Below are 10995 nucleotides of genomic sequence, written 5' to 3'. Positions count from 1 at the left end.
TGTCTCATATCATGATATCGCATCATAATAATCAATCCACAATCATTCACATAATCAAAAAATTTGCCAGAATAAAGCAAGGGAAATAGAAGGCTTACACTTGAAACTTAGGATAGGGGTTTAGGCTATTCCTAAGCTCCCAATTAGCACTATGAATCATGCCTACAAGTAGTGATTCTAAACACTCACTATTCATGTTTTCGCCTAATCGTCGAAAGCCTAAACTAGCTTTTCTTTGCCTTTATCTCTACTCGTTAAAGGTTCTAACTATTCCAAAGTTTCAACAAGGGTAAATCACACAACAAAAAAAATCAACAATCAGCCAAAGATTCACTCCAAACAATCAAAACACAAGCCTAAGCTAAACTCTCTTGTAACTGGAACCTTTGACATAACAAACTTGAAATTCAAATATCTCGATCTATACTTAATCTCTTTGCCTAAAACGAATTTCATTCATCTAAGGTTTCACCAACGACAAATTCTCAGTCTTTAGACTACGCAAAACTACTTAATTCATGGTATCAAAATTTTTTACATGTTTATGGCAATTTTCACAAAAATTCATTAAAACATTGGAAATTTTCTATGAAAATTTAAAGTAAGTTTAGAAACATTCTAATCATGTCAAAAATAATTGGAAAACAATTAAAAACATGTTTTTAACCAAAATCCTGAAATCCACCATTAATGACCCAAATTTTGACTTTTATTTAAAAATGCGTTTTAACAGCTAAAAACTCAATTTAAAGGATCAAATACATCAAAAACTAATAAGGGACCAAGACGTTACCTTATTTGACAAAAAACTAAACGTTTGATCAAAAACCCGAAAAACCTAAAAATTCAACAATGGAGAAATCTATGGTGTTTTTTTATGATTTTCTTGAAATACTATGGAGATTTATGGCTTGGGAAATGATAGAAATTTGAGGATTTAAGTTTGGGAATCAAAATTGAATGAGAGGAGCTTTGGAATGCAATGTACAACAAAACAAAAATATAAAAATGAAACTAACATGGGTTTTATAAAGATGAATTGGGGAAAACAGGGTGAAAATTAAAATTTGGTTTAATTGCCTTTTAAAAACTCATAATTTAGACCTTTTTACATTTATTTCAAAATTGAAAGTCTTTTGAACATTATTTTCAAAAAATGTTTTAACTTCCAAAATGCATAGATAAAAACATTTCCAAATATCATGCTAACGAAATTTCTGAGCTCAATAAAGTTAAAATCTCCATTTTACCCTCGAAACTTCTAGGCCTAATTTTAGGGTGTAACAATAAACTTGACTAAAAAGATAAACATTAAGAATAGATCAAGAAAAGAGTTAAGAAAAATCCCAATATATATTTATAACACGCAAATGATAATCCGTCAATGAGTATGATAGATCCACAAGCTGAATCATGTGAAAAATAAAATAAGAACTAAACTATGATTACAACTGGAAAGAAACCTTAATTACAAATCGAAATAAAACTAAACAAGCAACGAAAAATTAAACTAAGTGAAAATTTGTTCATAAACTAAGCAAAGCAATTTTATTTATAGGCCTAGGGTTGGTCATCGATCCTTGACCTAATTTGGCTAACTATTTCCCGTTAAAATTTGTTGTGTGGATGAAAACACCTTTGGCTCATTAATTGGTCTTGTCACATCGGTATCATGATACTCTATTGCCTGTGTCGTGACACTGATGGCAGTCTAATAGTCTTGGCATTCTTCAGGGTTATGCCACGACACCCACTGGCTGTGTCATGACACCGAAGCTCCATGTAACAACATCACAGGCAGTCTACTATCTCTGAGCTTCTGAATGGTGTCCTACACACTTACTGAATAGGTTAGTCTACCTTTAGTCTTCTTATGTCCCACACGTTCATATAAATAGTCAAAATTGCTCATTTTATTATCTAGAAACTACAAATGAAAACTAAACAAAAACATAACTAAATTGCTATCCTACAAGCTCGTTAAGCATGAAAAATTGTTTAATTTGCTACAATGAATCACGACAGGTCAAAATCCCCCACACTTAAGCCATTTCTTATCCTCAAGAAAGAAAATATAAAATAAATGACGACCCTTGAGCAAGTATAATATCGAGAGTAGTTTAGGAGCGAAACAAATGGAAGTAATTGTAAATATGCATAATTCTGGCATGATATATAAACAACTTACCATTATCAACCTCAAACACCTAAGTTCAATATATTACAAAGTATATAAACAAAAAGGTCATCAAATATATTAATCCATCAAGAAATCATATAGGTAATTTGATTATACTAGCAAAATACAGACAACCGTTATTACAATCATTCAATACAATGTCCATTCACAAACAGATTTACCTAAGTCACATAACGCTTTTCAACTTGTAACATTCTGAGGCTGAAGGTTGGTATGAAATTCAAGAACAAGAAACATCAAAATAGGTTCAAGCACAATGTAACATCCTGATTTTCGGGTTTATTCGCGATTTGCAATATTTTGTAAAGATTTTTTTAAATTTTGTATTTGGATGTGGAATTAGTATTTTGAGTAGGTAAATGGGCTTATAGAAGGCCCATGAGTTGGCCAAAACCCAGTTGAATTTTTGGAATGTTAGACTTAGGAGTTAGGGGTTCTAGCTAAGTGGCCTTAAGTGGAGTGATGGGTAAATTGCATCACAAATGAGCCTTTGGTAAAGTGGCTAAGTGACGCCACTAGGGAGCTATAAAGGTGGCGTGTAAGTGTTGGGGGAAGACTTGGGATCGATTCCCTTTGTTGGCAAATAGATGCATTTATTTTTTAGTGCAGGAGGGGTAAGTGTTGGAGTTCAGGTGGATTCTGCTAGAGGAGAGTTGGATCAGTTTAAATGCTTGGATTAAGGAGTGATAAGGGGAGAGATTTAAGGGATTGGGATGAGGCTAGGAGTTAGCCGAATGGTGGGAATTGAAGAGGGAAAATCGGCAGGGGGATTATGAGGTTAGTATTTGGCACTTAGGGTATTGTTGGTGCCGCTTTTCTTCTTTTACACCTTAGGATTGTTCTTTTCTCTCTTTTCCTCTCTAGCAAAACTACCACCTCCCTATTCCTCTTCTTCTATTTTTTCTTCTTCAAAACTATTCATCATACCTGCTATTCATCAATACTTTTGTCGAATCCATAAAAGCCGAAATCCTGTGATCACTGCTTGTGCCGATTTCTTCAAAGCCAGGTTCTCCTATGTTCTTTTGTTTTTATTAATTTACAATTATCTTTTCTTAATCCTAGATTCCTGACCGCAATTCTACTTCAAGGTTGTAGCCCCACACTATCATCTTCTTCATCATACAAAAGCCGAAAAACCATAGATTTGGGGGCTTGTAGCCGAAACTACAAGACTTTGGGGAATCGAGTTCTACCGTCGTTTGATAGATAAATCTACACTAGATTGCGTGGAAATCAAGTGGGAGTAAGGGGTAAGTACGTATCATCTCAGATCTGTTCTTATTTTGCAAAGTTAAGAAAAGCCGAAGTCCCTAAAATTAGGGAGGCTGTCGATTTGGGCATGTGGCTCTAAGGGTTGTTAACGGTTGTTTTCTTTCATTGGTTAGTGCCTTCTTAAGTGTGGGATTGAAAGCTTGAATCATTGGAGCAATCGGATTCGGAGCTAGCTGTCGATTTTGGCGACAAAGGTAAGGTACCCAAGGGCCATTGTGGATGGTGGCCGAATGTGTAAGTGATGATAATAGGTAGTTTCGATTTGGTTTAATACAACATGGTCTAATCTATAAGTGGTTGATTATAGGAAATCGCATAGGAGATCTCGTCAAGGAATATCGCAAATCGGTGTGTACCAACACCCTTTCTTAGTTCAATTCGGTAAAAGCGAAATGCCAAAATTCGGCATTTCATGGTCATGTGAGTATCGAATGCTCTCAAGGCATAGAGTAATTGTTAGATCTGCACCGCAAGGTGGTAAGCACGTTCAGCGTGACGTTTTGGCGTATTTCGGAAAAAGGGGCTCGATGGGCCAAAACTGGGCCCAATGGGCTTATGGACCAATATGGGTAAGAGTTATAGGGGAAATCGCATAGGAGATCTCGTCAAGGAATATCACAAATCGGTGTGTACCGAACACCCTTTCTTAGTTCAATTCGGCAAAAGCGAAATGTCAAATTCGGCATTTCATGGTCATGTGAGTATCTGAATGCTCTCAAGGCATAGAGTAATTGTTAGATCTGCACCGCAAGGTGGTAAGCACGTTCAGCGTGACATTTTGGCGTATTTGAAAAAAGGGCTCGATGGGCCAAAAGCGGGCCCAATGGGCTTACTGGACCAATATGGGTAAGAGATGGGCAAATTAGCCAGGTTAGGTAGATGGTGGAATCAAATTGCGTAAAAGCGTGAAAAATTATTGAATTAGCTTGTGTAGTTACGTAGATCACGAAATTACCCTAAAGAGAAAAATTACCAATATACCCCTAGGGTTTAAATTGGTGAATCGCATGATTGATCAATGTTGTATTTTACATGATATGCTTTTATTAATATCTGTTGCATGGGGTTAGGGTATTAATGGAGGAAGTCTTGAAAGTGGTTCATCCACATCTTGGAGGCTTTGCCTCAATCGATGAAATTTGAGTGTTCTTTGCAAGCTGTGGTGTGTGAAATTTGGGTGGGTTGAGATATTCCCCACAAGGTGTGTAGGGCTGATGCAGGCGGTGTAGCGGTTGGTGGGTTGAGTAGTCTCCCAGGATGGGCTTGCATGCATTATTACCGATGTTACTCATGTTCTTGAACGGGCCTATGGGCCACACTATTATGTAAAAAGGGGCTAAGGCCTTGCTACTATATTCTGAAAAGGGCTTTGGCCTCATGTAATTATTATCTGAATAGGGCTTAGGCCCAATGGGCTCGAGTGATTTGGGCTTTGGATGGGTTTCAGATATCTTGAGTTTTCCCAAACTCACCCCCTTCCTCTTCCATCCTTGCAGGTGAGCCCTAGAATTGGTGGACTTGGAGCTGGGCGGGATTCAGAGTGGCCATGAAGATTGATTGACGATTTTAAATAAGTTTAGCCCCTATTCACCCCCTTTAGTAACCTTTTCCCGCTCATTGTCTTATTTCTCATTCTCTCACCTTCCTTATTTCTCTATGTAGGAAGTCACAATGTAATAATAGTAACTATGGTCAGCTTACAAGTTTTTGTGTAGTAATGACTGATATTTCAAATTTTGTGACTTTATGTTTAGGTCACTTTGACTTTTTTTCGATACTGTCTCACTAACAATTCTTTTTCATTATTCTAATACTTTTTCCACTCGTTTTGACTTCTTCTGAATTTTTTTCTTTTATTCACACATTTTTAGCTTGACTTATAATTACTATATCACACTGTTTCTTCCTATTTCATTCTGATCTTACAAAACCACCATTATGTCTCTACCTATCCTTAAATACATATGGTCCGACATCCAAGTTTGTGTAGTTCAAAGACCAAAGAAAAAGGATAAGTAAAATATATATTTGGCTTTGGGTTTTGTATGAAGGTTCTTTAAGAAGTGATTTCTGGTTCAAATATAGGTACTAAAGGTCGATACGTAGGGTTGGCTTTTTGGATCTCAGTTTATACCAAACAATGCCTTAGGTCATCCCTAGGTATTTCAATATTCATGAATTTAATCAATTAAATAATCACAACTTTAATCATTTATTATTCATACTAGCATGCTCGTCTCCCTATATTTTCTTTATCATTTGGTATATTCAATTACTAACTGCCTATTTACAGTGAAAAATATAGAACTTAGTAATCTAATAATTAAAAATCTAAAATTATTCATTATCATGCCAAATTTACAATAAACACGATTAACCTAAATACATGCTCCTAACCAATCACTTGTATTTCTACAAGCTCAAACACACTTTCGACAAGAAAAATAAAGGAAAATAAAAATAAAAGCATAAAATAAACACGTGAATTTCCTATGTTACCCCCCACACTTTAGATAGCACATTGTCCTTAATATGCAACCCTAAAAATACAAGAAAGAAGTTACCCAATTGATCGTGACATTTGACCACCTCTAGACGTACTAACGTCTAGAGTAAATTTCCTGCAACCAAATATGAAAGTTAGGCAGTTTCGACAAGTATATGAGTCAGGTTGTAATATAGTTTTTACAATAAAGTAGGTGAGTACTCCGAGGATCGTACCTAAGGAAGGCGAGTACTAAATTAATAATAACCTAAATGGTAATAGATCTAATTAGTATTTAAATTAAATTAAATTAGCTAACACATGCTAATTGTTAAGAACCAATATTTATGTCATGTTCAATTTCCATATCAACCATAAAGCAATCAAACATTTATATACCATTAACATTTTGCCATCCCCATCCTTGTTCAATAAATATTATTAAATCATCTAACTTACTATTCAAATCCCTTTCTAGAGTCTATTGCCTCACTCGTATTCATTTCGGCCCCTAGGTCTCATTTTTATTTAATTAGCAGAGTAGTTTACATGCTTTCTATATCAAAAACCAAGTATACATGTATAACACACCAATTTCATTATCATCTGAAAGCCTTATTCTACTCTTATCATCCTAGGTTGCTTAACAATGATGACTTTTACTATATACACATTTTACCATTTCGGGTGGCCCGATAATGATGGTTCTCACAATTTACTTATTCTACCATCCTAGATAGCCTGACAATGATGGTTTTCGCTACATACACATTCTACCATCCTGGATGGTTTGACAACAATGGTTTTCAAGCTAACGCATGCCAACTAATTCGACGATACTCGAGACTATTAATAGAGCAACATTAAATCAATATACATAATAACTGCATACCACATTTCAATCTTATCATCAATTCATTTCATACATCATATATCATTTATACAATCATATTGTACTCATTTTTACTATACTTAGACCAATTCACAGTCTCACATTCAATACCGTCACAAAATTCAATTCAATCCCCTTTCTTGATATTCAATATATATCACAACAATTCAATTCATACGATCGTGAATCACCACAATATCCAATTTTTCTGTTAACATGTATATGCAAACAATGAAATCGATCCCAAATCATAAAAGTACAAACCGAGGGTCTCGATTCTCTTGTCAACAACTCTCATTTGTCTTTTCCTTCTTGATGGCTGAGTGTTGACGTTAGCTACGTATGATAACACAATAAAATAAACAATATAAATTCCCATCCGATTCACTATAAAATACAAAGTCAAGCATATTTTGCAATTTATTCAATTTAGTCCCTAAACCCGAGACAAGAATAACTTTTGATATAAAGCTTCGGACTAAAATCTGATATCACATTTACTCATTAGGGACCCCCATACTTTTTATTCCTAGCATAATTTCACAACACACTTTTATTTTATTCAATTTGGTTTCTAATGCAACAAAACTAACAATCAAGCTTATTAAGCTTTTTATTTCTATCAATTTAAAGCCTAATTCATCAATTTCTCAATAATGAAAACCTATCAAAATCTCAAAATTGAACAAACTGGTACATGGGCTAGCTAAATCAAGCTCCTATAATCATAAATCTATAAAAATCAAAATAAAATAACTTAGGGACTTGAATTTTGGCCGATTGTTTGAGAAATTTTAAATCTTTCTTCTTCTGTTTTCTAATGGCTACGGTGAGATAAAGAAAGAATATGAAAGCTTCAACTTATTTTGGCTTATATACTAAGCTTAATGCTTAATTAACTTAATTAACCTTTTATTGATTCTTTAATTAAATTATTTTAATTGTTATTTTAATCTTAATGCAAATCATCATTACAATCCACTATTATCCAACTAAAATTGGTTTATTAACCATTTTTTTCCTTTGGATAATTTTTATCTAGGTCTCCAAGCCTTTTTCTAATTAAAATTCTATAGTGGTTGAACTTTTACAATTTAGTCCCTAAGCCTTAATTAAACATATTTTCGGCTAAACTACTTAATTAAATTTCAATATATCTTTATATTAACTCCATAAATATCACTATTTAATATTTATGGACTCGATTTATAGGAACAAGGTTTCAAAATCACATTTTCTGATACCACTAGAAACCGGATTGTTATAGGAAATGAAAATCTGATGTGTGAATAATATGTATGAATACATGTCTGTATATATATGAAATTATTCACAAAATAAGAGGTAAAGGATTAATATTACATGAACCACTTACGAAAGTCTTAAATGTGAAATTCATAATGTCATAGGCTAACAAACTACGAAAATGTAAGTTGAACCCTAAAAGTCGATTAACTTAACTAATTCGTTAGTAGTGCTAAAATGTTGTGAGTAAGTATTGATATAATGTGTTTAAGATGGGTTTAACACAAATAAAATATAGGATAAGTAGGTTGCAATAGTTACTTGCTAAGCTTTTCGAGGTTAATGTGTTAATTGTTTAAAACGCGTATGTTTTAGACTTTTAAGAAGATGGTGCCCTTGACTTGGGAGCATTCACTACAACAAAACAGGTTTTTAGCGGCGTTTTTTGGGGCCTATAGCGGCGCTAATAAGCGCCACTAAAACTATTTGCGGCGCTTTTACAAACGCCGCAAAAACCGCCGCTAAAGACGACACCGCTAACATTTTGTGGCGCTTTTCCCACAAACGCCGCTAAAGGTCATGACCTTTAGCGGCGCTTATCCCACAAACGCCACTAAAGGTCATGACCAGTTAGCGCTTATCCCATTAACGCCGCTAAAGGTCATGACTTTTAGCGGCGCTTTTCCTACAAACGCCGCTAAAAATGATGACCTTTTAAAAATTATTTTATTTTAATTAAATAATATTTATTTCTATGTTAAATATTATATTATGTTTAATTTTGAAATTTGAAATCTAAACTATATACTTTTAAGGATAAATAAAAATATTAATTAAATTAAATTTTCTATTAAAATTTAAATTTCAAAACTAAATATAAAAACTAATGAATTTAAATTTAATACATAAACATTGATTCAATATGTAATTTAATACATAAAAATAACACACACAAACACACAAAGTATTACAATTTCTAAAACAAAATTCATCCTCATGAGAAAAGAATGCCAATTCATCATCACCTCTCATTAATTAAAGGAAAAAATCAAAAAAAAAGAAATAATATACAATGTAAATTTGGTTCAAGCTTATGTGAAGCCAAAGTATTGCCATGCTGCATATAACTTAGAGAAGTCCTTTGATGCTTTCAATTCAACCGCCGAAAATCCAAAACACCAAATAGAAAGCCAAAGTATGCACTGTAAAGCCAAAGTCGGGCCAATAAGGAAATCACTTATCGACCCTCAAAGCCACATATGTCAAAGAACATTATCGATCTCTTTGAATTATGATATGGAAAGATAAATTTTAATAATGCCACCATAATGCAAGAATTAGAATTTGTTTCGACAAAAGTCATTGTTCATGTTATTAATCATGTGCCTTTGCATGTACATGCATTGCATCTAAAACCTACATAGTTTAAATAAAAAAATATCACCAAATCCATGGCCTATCCTCAAACAATCTATTATTTAGATATGTAAACAAGTCAAACAGAAAGCAGCTCATGGCAAAGCATTTTCCTGATCCACTATGTTAGTTGTTTTTATCTTTATTTCTTCCCCGAGTTCAATTTTAAACCTCAAAATATCTAAATATATTGATGCTCAGAATGCTTAATATTGCGGACAACCAACACAATAGTCTAAAACTGGTTTATCTACTATGAAGAAAATACTAAATTGTAAGTTACATAGAGAACAATTTCAATTATTTTCACTTCAGAAAGCACCAAAAGAGTTGAACAACCCGCCTAAATTTCATCTCAAAGGTGGAAAACCTCGATTACACAAAAGCCTCTTTCACCTTTTTGAAATAAATAACTAGCAACTACTATGAATCTTATAGCAAAAATATATATAAGAACAAGTATCTTACCTCTGCAACAAAAGGCCATAATTTGCTCAATTGCTTGTTCAACCATTTTGCCTAAAAGGACAACATAGTGTAAGACAGTGAGCAACTACACTGCATAAAATCTTATCACCAAAATGGAAACACCTTTTTCTACACCTAACACATGCAAATGTATCTAGTCTTTGAGATGCATATTTTATGCCTTGTCGCATAATGCTCTGACCTAAACAAGATAACACGAAAACAGAGTTACAACCAATTATAACCCAGATGAAACAGGGAAGAAAAACGAGGACTTCTATTGATCAACCTGAGAACAAAACAATACAAGTAAAACGTAGAAAAGTCTTGCAAATACACCATGTTCTTTCGAAATCAACTACATCAAATAAATCAAAAGAATATATAAATGTTTTAAATGGAAGAGAGAAAAAAGCTGATTTTTTTTTCATTAATTATAACTAAAAGTTCACACGGCGATAGAAACTAATGCTATTGGAATAATATCTTAAAACAAATTCAATTCAAAAATGTTTTGGTATTCATTTCGTAGCCAAATATAGCCTAATCTATTAAAATAATTATACAAAAAAATTAAGTGCTCAAAATTTCCATACTTTCTTGAGAAAGAAACAGATCGTGAAAAAAAAAAGTACCTGCTTTGCTCAAAATGGCTTACATTGCATCAATTTGCAAGATCATTCATTGAGATCGAGGGTTGAGTCTGTTGGTGCACCCATTTTGATAATTAAGTAGCAAGAATAGAAATGATAAAGAAAGGAAAGACCATCAAGGCTGGTGGTACAAATTTAGCACAAAGGCGAAAAGGTTAAATAGGAATCCGAATATCTTTTATCCTCGAAACCAAATAATGAAATTACGACAAATGCCTTACTAGTATTTTAACTATAATTAGTACAGCTTTTATATTAATGAATTAAAAGTTTAAAGTTGTGATTAAATAGATTGCCGGTTTAATATGTTCACTTTCTCTACAAAAAAAAGTTTCAAATTAGTAATTATAATTTTGAGTGT

The sequence above is a fragment of the Gossypium arboreum genome, chromosome 6 (genome assembly GCF_025698485.1).
Source record: "Gossypium arboreum isolate Shixiya-1 chromosome 6, ASM2569848v2, whole genome shotgun sequence".
In the NCBI taxonomy this organism is placed as follows: Eukaryota; Viridiplantae; Streptophyta; class Magnoliopsida; order Malvales; family Malvaceae; genus Gossypium; species Gossypium arboreum.
Note: the sequence above shows the minus strand (reverse complement) of the source record.